Here is a 10493-nt window from a genome sequence, read left to right as displayed (position 1 = left end):
TTGTTTGAAGATAAGTCTGCCTAGCTACATGCAGGTCAAATACGTAGAGTGACACTAATTTGGAGTCACGTGATTAATAACTGAATGCTGATTGGAAGATATAGAAAAGTATTGAGTTGGGAAAATAGAAACAATTATTCAATGTATATTACACAAAAATTGGCTTGAAAGCATGAAAATACGCATTTAAACCATAAATACAATTATTTCAATAGAATAGATCAACAACATAAAGTTGGCAGTCTTTGTCATGGCTTTACTTGAGTAATACAATACAAGTTAAATTCACTTCACAATCACTATTCCACTTCACTATATTATTGTATTTTATAATAAGTCATTAAACTACAATGCATGATCTACATCGACTTTGGTAGTTATGTCGTAAGATCAATGCTCAATAAAGTGATCAATCAATCAATATTTCAATCCAACAACACTTCAAATCAATAAATATTTCAATCAATCAAACAATAATACAATTTATTTTCCTTACAAAATAAATCAGATTATTATAGCAATGAACAACTCAATCGCACTTGAACCCGATAAAACTCCGGGAGAATTACTCTATGTTTGAGCATTGTGTCGTCATACTTTGACTTTCATTACGTCACGTTTAGTACAACGGTTGTAAACATACTTCACAAATCAGCTCGGCGTAAAGACTGTTTATTAGAAAATCGATTTGAATTTTGAAGTTTTTAAATCAAAAAACCAGCTTTATTTGTAAAATGCAGCCCCGGCAATCTTCTTATTCTGCTGAACCTCGACCTTTGAAGGAAAAAAGGAAATTTACAGGGAAATCACGTTTGCCGGGAAAAAAGCCGAAAGTTCAATCTACACCGACCGCTGTAGCCAATACAGGTGTAAACATCGAGGAAGTGGCCTCATCGGTATCTGAATTAATTTTACCCGAGTTAAAGCAGACGATCCAAACCATTATTACTCAGATACAAGACAGCGTCCTTTCATCCTCAAGGAACGAACCAGAAACATCAGAAAAATCTGGACCTTCAAGCAGCGTATCGGCCGCAAGTCCCGATGCAGAACAACGGATAGATGTTTTAATCAATCCAAAACAGCCTGTTCCAAATGAAGGTACTAGTATAGTTCCTTTTGAGCGTGGAATCAAACAATTTAGAGCCATGTTTAGAAATAAAAAATGCAATTTTAAGCGTGGACGATGAATTAGGTGCGCACGTACCTCAAGCTACAAAACAGAAAATCTTTAGAGGTGAATTTATTGAATTGTACAGTTTACTAGATAGGCATCTAGTCAACGATCAAGAAAACGAAATTGTCTTAAGTAATGGTCAGTTATCCGTCAAACCGGTCAGTCAAAACAAAATACTCGACATTCAAACATGGTTAGATGCATTTTTTATTTTCATGAGCATATACTTAGTTGCTCATTCTGATCAATCCCAGCAAATGCTTAAATATATGGCAAATGTAAAAGCCGCAGCTAGTCGGTCGACAGGATTTGGTTGGAGGGAATATGACAGACAATTTCGTCTTAAGAAGGCAAGAAATGTTTGTATTCCCTGGAACAAAATCGACCAAGAGTTTTGGCTATTGTACGTAAATTCTTCAAATGTACCTAGACAAGAGACATCCCAACAAAAGGGATGTTTTGATTTCAATAACAAAGGTTTTTGTGTTCGTCCTTACTGTCAATATAATCATATTTGTTTGAAGTGTTCTGGTAAGCACCCTGCTACAAAATGTCAAGTAACAAATCAAAATTCAAACAGATTTATTGTGTCTAATAACCAGGACAAGTCCTCCCCTAGCCTTTTTCGTCGCTCATGGAAAAAACACAGTCAGCAAACTTTCAGAAACCCTGGAACAACACCAATTAATGTACATAATATGGAGGCTTACCTTTCTATTTATCATAAAACTTCAGACGCTAATGAATTAAGGGAAGGTTTTACATATGGCTTTAAAATAAAATATTTAGGCTCTCGTTTTGCATCAACATGTACCAATTTAATATCAACTCGGCAACATCCAGTGGAAGTTAAGCAAAAAATAGACAAGGAAGTCGCTTTAGGTCGGGTTGCAGGTCCTTTTGATCAAGTTCCCCTACAAAATTTTAGAATATCACCTATAGGTATTGTGGTTAAAAAAGATGGGTGTTGGCGTTTAATACATCATTTATCATTTCCAGAAGGAAATAGTGTAAACGATTTTATCGATACGGAATATCGTACGGTTCATTACACACCGTTTGACGAAGTATTAGAAATGATTGCAGCATTAGGTAAAAACTCCCTTCTTGCAAAAAAGGATATTAAATCAGCATTTCGTTTATTACCAATACATCCCTCTGATCATGAGTTATTAGGTTTTAAACTTAATAATAAGTTTTATTACGATATGTGCTTACCTATGGGCTGTTTCTGCAAGTTGTGCCCTTTGGGAAAAATTTGTCCATTTTTTACAGTGGGTAACAATCACAAAAACAGGCCAAAAAACAATAAGCCATTACTTAGATGATTTTCTTTTCGCTGCTAGAGAATTCGAAGGCTGTAAATTATTAATGTCAAATTTTCAGAATACTTGTCGTGAATTTGGAATTCCGCTGGCGGAGGAAAAAACCGTTGGTCCTAAAAGTTCATTGGTTAATCTTGGTATAGAAATAGACACAGGAAAAATGGTTATAAGTATACCAGAGGAAAAAAAACCCATTGCACTTAAGGAAACTATTGAAACAATTTTGGGTAAATCCAAAATAACATTAAAAGATCTACAATCCTTAGTTGGTTCCTTGAATTTTTGCGTCAAAGCCATTCCCTCAGCTCGTGCCTTTAATCGCCGTTTCTGCGATGCCATGTGTGGTATTAGACATCCGTCTCATTTTATTAGGGTCAATGCTGGTATGAAGAGCGACCTACGGGTTTGGTTAAATTTCCTTGAGCAATTCAACGGTAGTTTCAATTTTTTGGAAGTTAATTGGTTTTCAAATTTTGAACTTCATTTATTCAAGATTATTTGATTTTATATCAAATAGTCAACTATTAATTTAGTACAGGTTTCCACCCGGGCTGTCACCCTGGGCGACCTTAACAATTATACTACAATGGTATTACCTTACGACTACGTTATGGTACGACTATGCTACGGCACGAGTTAATGAACAACAAACAGTCCCCGGATGTCGTTCTCTTTTTCAAAATCCTTCGAACCAATCTCTACCCAGAGTTATCGTTCCCGCTACGCTCCACTAATACCTCTGTCAACGTCTAAAAAGTTATATCAAAATGTACAAAAACTAACTTAGCATATCGAACTGTAATGATAATATCTGAGCAAATCAAACACTTCTCTGAATTTTTCAAAATCAGAAGATGGTAAATATGAGACATCTGAGCGAATTAGAAGGTTTATATAAATATTCATTCATTCAATAATACTAGTATAATCATGGAATTCGTTGTTTTTGTGAACCTACTTTAAGATTTAAAGCATAAAACTTAAACTTATAAGATTATTATCCATGATGCTATAGGTATAGGTGAGTTTTGCCAAGAATCTTGACATTTAGCCGTTGACAGAGGTGTTGTAGCGCAGCGTAATACGCCCTCGGGTGAGAGATTGCCACCGAAGAAGAAGGACGTGTTTTTTTTCGACAGCCAAAAAATTCAGACATCATCGTTGTCATCCTTTAGGACAATGCCACCGGTTAGGACCAGACCAAACACCCGAGCATCTCGGAAAAGAAGAGAGAGCATCGGAACGCCCGCTAGAGGGAAAGGGAAGCGGTGCAAACAAAGCACCCCGGTGCCCCCTCCATCACCACGTGGTCCACCCCAAGACCAGCCACTACTGCCTTACGTATCTGACAAAGAGATACCTTCATCATCTACAGTAGACCCTAACACCACGCTAGAGCTGGGTGAATCATTTTTCTCCCACCCTTATCAACAATTAAGTTGTTATGATTCTTTGGGCGCCTACATCCGGCAAAGAATTAAGACTCAGATTTGGGAGGGCAAATTCATAGACCTTTCCCTTCTCATTAAAACCACCAACGAATTGCAAGATTACGATTCACAAGGTGATATTAAGGTTAAGGAGGGGCGGTTGTGCATCGTTAAGCCCAAGACCAATTCTTACCTCAATATAGACAAGTGGACTTCCGCTTTTGTCAGCTTCATTAGCATCATGCTAGAAAAGTTTCCGACACGGGCGCAAGAATTGCTTAAATATCTCAGGGACATTAGACTTGCAGCATCTAGGTCTAATTATTGGTTTTGATACGATAAGCAAATTTCGTCTCAGAATGGCCAGTCAGCCACAACTGTCGTGGGGCAACATCAACCAAGAATTTTGGTTGTTGCACATTTCGAATAGGTCAGAAACCCACACCCGCAACAATGCTCATCAGAACCAAAGTAGTCATTTTAATCAACCAAGCCGTTCTGCAGTAATGTACTGCAACCATTTCAATAAGGGAGTAAGTTGCCCTTTCTTCCCCAGGTGCAGATACAAGCACGCATGCAGCAAGTGTGGAGACAACCACCCAAGCAGCAGATGCCCAAAATAACAGTCCCATATATTCTTTGGGAACAACACCTATTAAGTTCTATAATTTATGCAAACATTTGGAAGGATACAGGGACGGCAACTTTATTCGGGAAGGATTTCTACATGGTTTTAAACTTCAGTATAGAGGGCCTAGGTCACCACCCGAGTCCAATAATCTCCCTAGCCTTAATGCTAATTTAACAATAGCTAACAATAAAATTCACAAAGAAGTTGCCTTAACACGCGTGTCTGGCCCCTTTAATTCACCACCATTTCCCAACTTGCAAGTTTAACCACTAGGCCTGGTCCCCCAAAAAGATGGTGACATGCGACTCATACACCATCTGTCTTACCCTGAAAATGCATCGATCAATTATTTCATTGACCCTAAAGCATGTTCAGTACATTATAGCAACATAGACCAAGCAGCACAGTTTATAGCCAAGCTTGGAAGGGGGACAATTTTAGCAAAGACTGACATTAAGTCAGCATTTAGGCTGCTCCCTGTATCCCCTGGCGATTTCGATTTGCTTGGGTTCAGAGTTCAAGGCAAGTACTACTTTGATAAAATGCTACCGTTTGGGGTTTCAATTAGTTGCGCATTGTTTGAAAAGTTTTCGTTATTTTTACATTGGCTCATCCAAAAACATACGCAGAACCAGTTCATTGTTCATTATCTTGATGACTTTCTTTTTTGTGACCCACCCCATTCTTTTGTCACCCACCACTCCCTTCAGGCTTTCAAGTCTATATGCGCTGACATCAACTTAAGTCTTCATTACGGTACTTCTACAACGCCAAAAAGGTCTCGCTTCGCGAAATGCAGTCTCTCATTGCTCTACTTAATTTTGCTTGCAAGGTCATCGCCCCAGGACGAGCCTTCTGTCGCCGGCGCATCAATTCAACTATCGGCATCACTAGATACCATCACAGAATCAGGGTAACAAAAAACATCAAAGCAGACCTTGAGGTCTGGATCAATTTTTTAGAGTCTCACAATGGCATTTTTGTGATTTCGCTTCAACCTTGGGTATATGATGAAACAATTCAATTGTTTACAGACAGCGCAGGGGGGCCGAAGGGGGGTTTTGGTATTTATTTTGCGGGGAAGTGGGCACATGGGTCCTGGCCAAGTAGTTGGGCTGAGCAAGACATCATTAGAGACATGACTTTTTTGGAATATTTTCCAGTGGTTGTCGCTCTCACCTTATGGGAAAACCAGTTTGCTCATTCCAAACTCCTATTTCACATTGACAATATGGCAGTGGTACAGGTTATCAACCAGGCTACATCCAAATCCGACCGGGTTATGAACCTGGTTCGCAAGCTAGTATTAACATGTCTCAAGTCCAATATCTGTATTCAGGCGTCATACATCCCAACCAAACAAAATTTTATAGCAGACTCCTTATCTCGTTCACAGTGGGGCAGATTCAGGCGACTGGCACCCCAAGCAGACCTGTCCCCAGTTCCACTGCCACACGACATCTGGCAAATCTAAAGCTGGAGGCAGACTTCTTCACAGATCATTAGCACCATCTACACAGCAAGCATATTCGGCTGCGCTTAACAAATTCCACAATTTTCTTGTTCAGTTCCATTTCCACCCATTTTGGCCAGTCCCAGTCACACAGTTTCTACATTACATTGGGCACCTTTCACTGCAAAACATGTCTTACAGGACTGAATCACTTTATCTAAATGCCATCGCCTACAAGCATAAAATACATGGCCTTCAAGATACAACCAAATGTTTCATTGTTACCAAAACCCTTGAAGGACTGCGTAGGTCAGCAGGCGTAACCAAGGATATCCGTATTCCTATATCCTACGAACTTTTCTGCCGAATTACCCACTCCCAACCCAATGTATGCAGGTCTGTTTATGAGTCCGCATTATTTTCGGCGGCATTCACCATCACTTATTATGGTTTGCTGAGAGTTTCTGAAACAATTGCACTACAGCGCTCTTACATTATTATTGTGCATCATAGCCTTTGCCAAATTATCATACAAAAGTCCAAAACGGACCAGATAGGCAGCTCTGCCAAAGTGGATATCACTCCATATCATAACTCCACGCTTAACCCAGTTGCGACCATCAGTCAGTTCCTGCGCCTTCGAGACCGAGTATCCAGAACCGGCCCCTTGCTAGCACACTTGAACACTAAGCCCTTAACAAAATATCAGTTTCAAGCAGTACTCAAAAAATCACTGCAATTCATAGGAGTATCGGGTCACTCTAGGTCACATAGCTTCAGAATAGGCATGGCAACAGAATTAGCAAAAAATGGACCTTTCTGATTCTGAAATCAAGGCCAAGGGAAGATGGCGATCTGCTGCATATTTAAGTTATATCCGAACATAACTCTTAATTTATTAGATGTTCTCCTATGCTAACCATACCAAAGTTATTGTAGGTACTCCTACAATTTGGATCCTTGGATCATCAATCTCTTTTTGGGCAGGACACCATGCAACAACCCAACGGTCAGGGGGAAGTAACCTTAATTTACCTGTTTTAATCAATTGGCTTGGTCGCAGGGGAATGCATTGGGAACAACTGGATAGTGTGGTGTCTGAACACTTACTTCATGTACCCCCACCAAAATTTTTGCTAATACTTCTTGGCTCTAACGACCTTACTACACCTGCATTGACAGGCATTGAACTTGTCCACAGAATCCAGTGTAGCTTGTACCGCTACAATGTACTTCTTCCCAACACCACATTAATTTTTCATCAATGTTACCCAGATTATATTGACACGGTGCCCCACTTACTGCAAGCGGCAAAATCAATAGCAAACGCTTCAAAGTCAATAAGGCTATCAAAAAGTTTATTATCCAAGAAGTCACTGGCTGTTATATTAACCATGACAAAACTCTCAGGGTTTCAGAAACTCCCCTGTTCAGGCACGATGGTACTCATTTATCCAAAACAGGTCTAGACATCTATCTAAACAACTTGCAATCTGGGATTCAGTTGTTTTTAAATAACACGTCTAACATCTACCCTTCAGAGTAGCTCAAATTAAGTGTTCAATTCTTATTTTTGTGGGGGGACATAGTGCCTATGTCCTGTGGCGGGGACTGGGGGATACCGTAGTGTAGGCTGGGATCAAGTGGCCCCATAACCTGGTGGTCTCCCCACCCTGCATACAAAGCAGGGGGACGTGGCTCAAAGTAACAATGTGTAGTTGTGCAAATATGGTAACAATCGTGGGCCATGGTCTGCCAGGGCTGGTCCCACCTCCACCTCGTTCAAGCGGGGGGAGGCCACAGTCTGGTAAATGTAAAACCAGGTGGCGCTGGAGACAGGGAGAAGGGCGGTCCCACCTACACTGGTCCAGAACGCGGTAATTGTTCGGATCAGGCACTTGTGCTTACACTCGGCCTCCTTTGTGCCCATACTGTCTTGGTACAATTGCATGTATCCCCCTGTCCCCCACAAAAATTGCGGCCTTTTCATCCACTTACAAACCTTGTTCCATTCCATATGTAGTATCGTGTAAATTGTGCTATTGTACATTTTGAAGCATCAATGAAGTATAGTTCATATTCACGGGTGTTATCATTTCAAGGCAATGCTGATGCATTAAACACGCTGGGATCGGACTACATTTGGCTCGAATGTCGAGCAAGCGGGCATGTGCTGCGGAATGCCTAGCTCACTGGATCTAATAATTAAATACAGATAGTGCGGGTAATGCTCACCTTGGTTGCGGCGTTTATTTACAAGGCCATTGGGCATATTTTCAGTGGCCTACACAATGGCAGGATTCAGATATAATATCTGATATTACTTTCTTAGAATTAGTTCCAATAGTTTTGGCAGTTCTGTTATTCAAAAATCATTTCCAAAATAAGAAAATAATGTTTCATACCGACAACATTGCTTTAGTATCGATTCTGAATAAAAAGACATCAAAATCTAAAAGAGTTATGGAATTAGTGCGCCCTCTAGTGCTTCATTCAATGGTTAATGATATGTATTTTAAAGCAAAGCATATTTGTGGTTGCAATAATTCAATCGCTGATTCTATTTCTCGAAAACAGTGGGAAAGATTCCGGTCTCTTGCACCAGAAGCGGACCAAGATCCTATATCGATCCCAGAAGATTTCACGAAGATGATATTAGAGCTGAAATAGAGTCTTTAACACTTTAATCTATTGCCCCAAACACAAAACTACTGTATTCCAATAGTTTTAAGTTATTTTCTAGTTTCAGGAAGGACTACGGTTTTGAGGAAATTTGGGGACCTCCCCTCTCTCACTTGTGTATATTCATTGCTCACTTATCACTTCGCAATTTAGCGTACAGCACTATATCATCTTATTTAGCTGGTATAAGTTTTAAGTGCAAACTGATAGGCACCAACGACTATACACAATGTTTCATGATTAGAAAACTACTAGAGGGTATAAAACGTTCTCGCAAAACAATTGACCGTCGTTTGCCTATTACTGAAAACATTTTGAAAAACCTCATGTCAAGTTCAAGTTTAGTGTGTTCCTCTAATTTTGAAACATATTTATTTTGCTCGGCCTTTTCCTTAGCATACCATGCTTTTTTGAGAGTCGGTGAATTTACATGCAGTAAAACACGCGACATTCGCCATGTTATTGGCATTAACCACATACAAATTTTCTTTGACCAGTCACTGAATAAGAAATTATTAAAGATAACAGTTCCATATTCCAAAACTGACCAATCAGGAAAAGGATCGTCAATTCAGTTGAACGAGTCAGATATTACAGTTATTTGCCCTCTTTTTCATTTACAAAGATATTTGTCTGTCAGACCAAAAATTAATGGTCAGCTTTTTGTTCATGTAGACGGCAGTCCTCTTACCTGTTATCAATTTACTTCAGTCCTTAATAAAGCAATAAATAATTTAGGTCTTTCAAATTCACGTTACACTTCTCACTCTTTCCGAATTGGAGCTGCATCGGACAGTTTTTCAAAAGGGTATTCTGAATCCGAAATAATGAAAAAAGGTAGATGGATTTCAAATGCTTATAAAACTTATATTAGAACTTAGTAGAATATATTTTATCACATAGGTCAAGAAAAAAGTATATGGATAGTTGGTTCATCCATTATCAAGCGGGCATTCCAACGAGCAAGGCTCTCAACTGAAAAATCACATCTGGGACTTAGACGTCTAAATTATCACATCCTTTGGCAGGACAAGGGTGGTCTAACTTGGAAAAAATTGTTCTCTCGCATTCAGTTACTATGGAGGTATGAACCATTGCCTGAAATTTTAATAATTCACTGTGGGGGTAATGATATTGGTAATGTGCATTTACTCGAACTTCGAATGAGGATGAAAAAAAACATTTCAAAGGATTCAGTCTGAGCTTCCAAACACCCTCCTTGGTTGGTCTCATATTCTTCCAAGATTTTCATGGCGTTACAGTAAAAATGTTAAATCTCAAAATATTGCAGCCAAAAGAATTAACAGTTTTATGAGCAAATTGTTTGTTGTGAACAATGGTTTCTATATCAGCTATCCCGAGATATCTTGGGATTCTAGCGGATTGTTTGTTAACGATGGAGTTCATCTATCTGAACTTGGCAATGTCTAACTATTATACAATTTACAAAGTAAGCTGCAACAAGTCTGCTCATTCAATGGCGAACGTAGAACACGGTCGATGTAAGCGTCGCTCATCCTCCAATTTTATTGGCGGTGGTTGTTCTCACATTTGCTTGAACAACCATGTGGCGATATTTCGCGACGCTTTTGGCTTTTATAGATTTGATAGCATTATCATACTGAGTATCTGTTCCCAGTACCAGTATAATTTTGTCTATCTTTCTCAATCATAAAGCCAATAATGACAATGCATAATGTCATAATGTTTAATGATATAATGCCACTATGTATAATGATATGATGCATAGTGTATGCATAATGTCTAATGTTGGAATGCATGATGTATGCATAAT

The 10493-nt window shown here is 39.2% G+C and overlaps 1 pseudogene; it reads left to right on the top strand.

The window, feature by feature from the left end:
- Nucleotides 1-734: 734 nt before the first annotated feature.
- On the top strand, nucleotides 735-10204 carry LOC125676710 (uncharacterized; annotated as a pseudogene).
- The last annotated feature ends 289 nt before the right edge of the window (nucleotides 10205-10493 follow it).

Source organism: Ostrea edulis, chromosome 3, assembly GCF_947568905.1.
Source record: "Ostrea edulis chromosome 3, xbOstEdul1.1, whole genome shotgun sequence".
Taxonomy (NCBI): domain Eukaryota; kingdom Metazoa; phylum Mollusca; class Bivalvia; order Ostreida; family Ostreidae; genus Ostrea; species Ostrea edulis.
The sequence above is the reverse complement of the archived record's forward strand: the minus strand, read 5'-3'. Positions and strand labels throughout refer to the sequence as shown.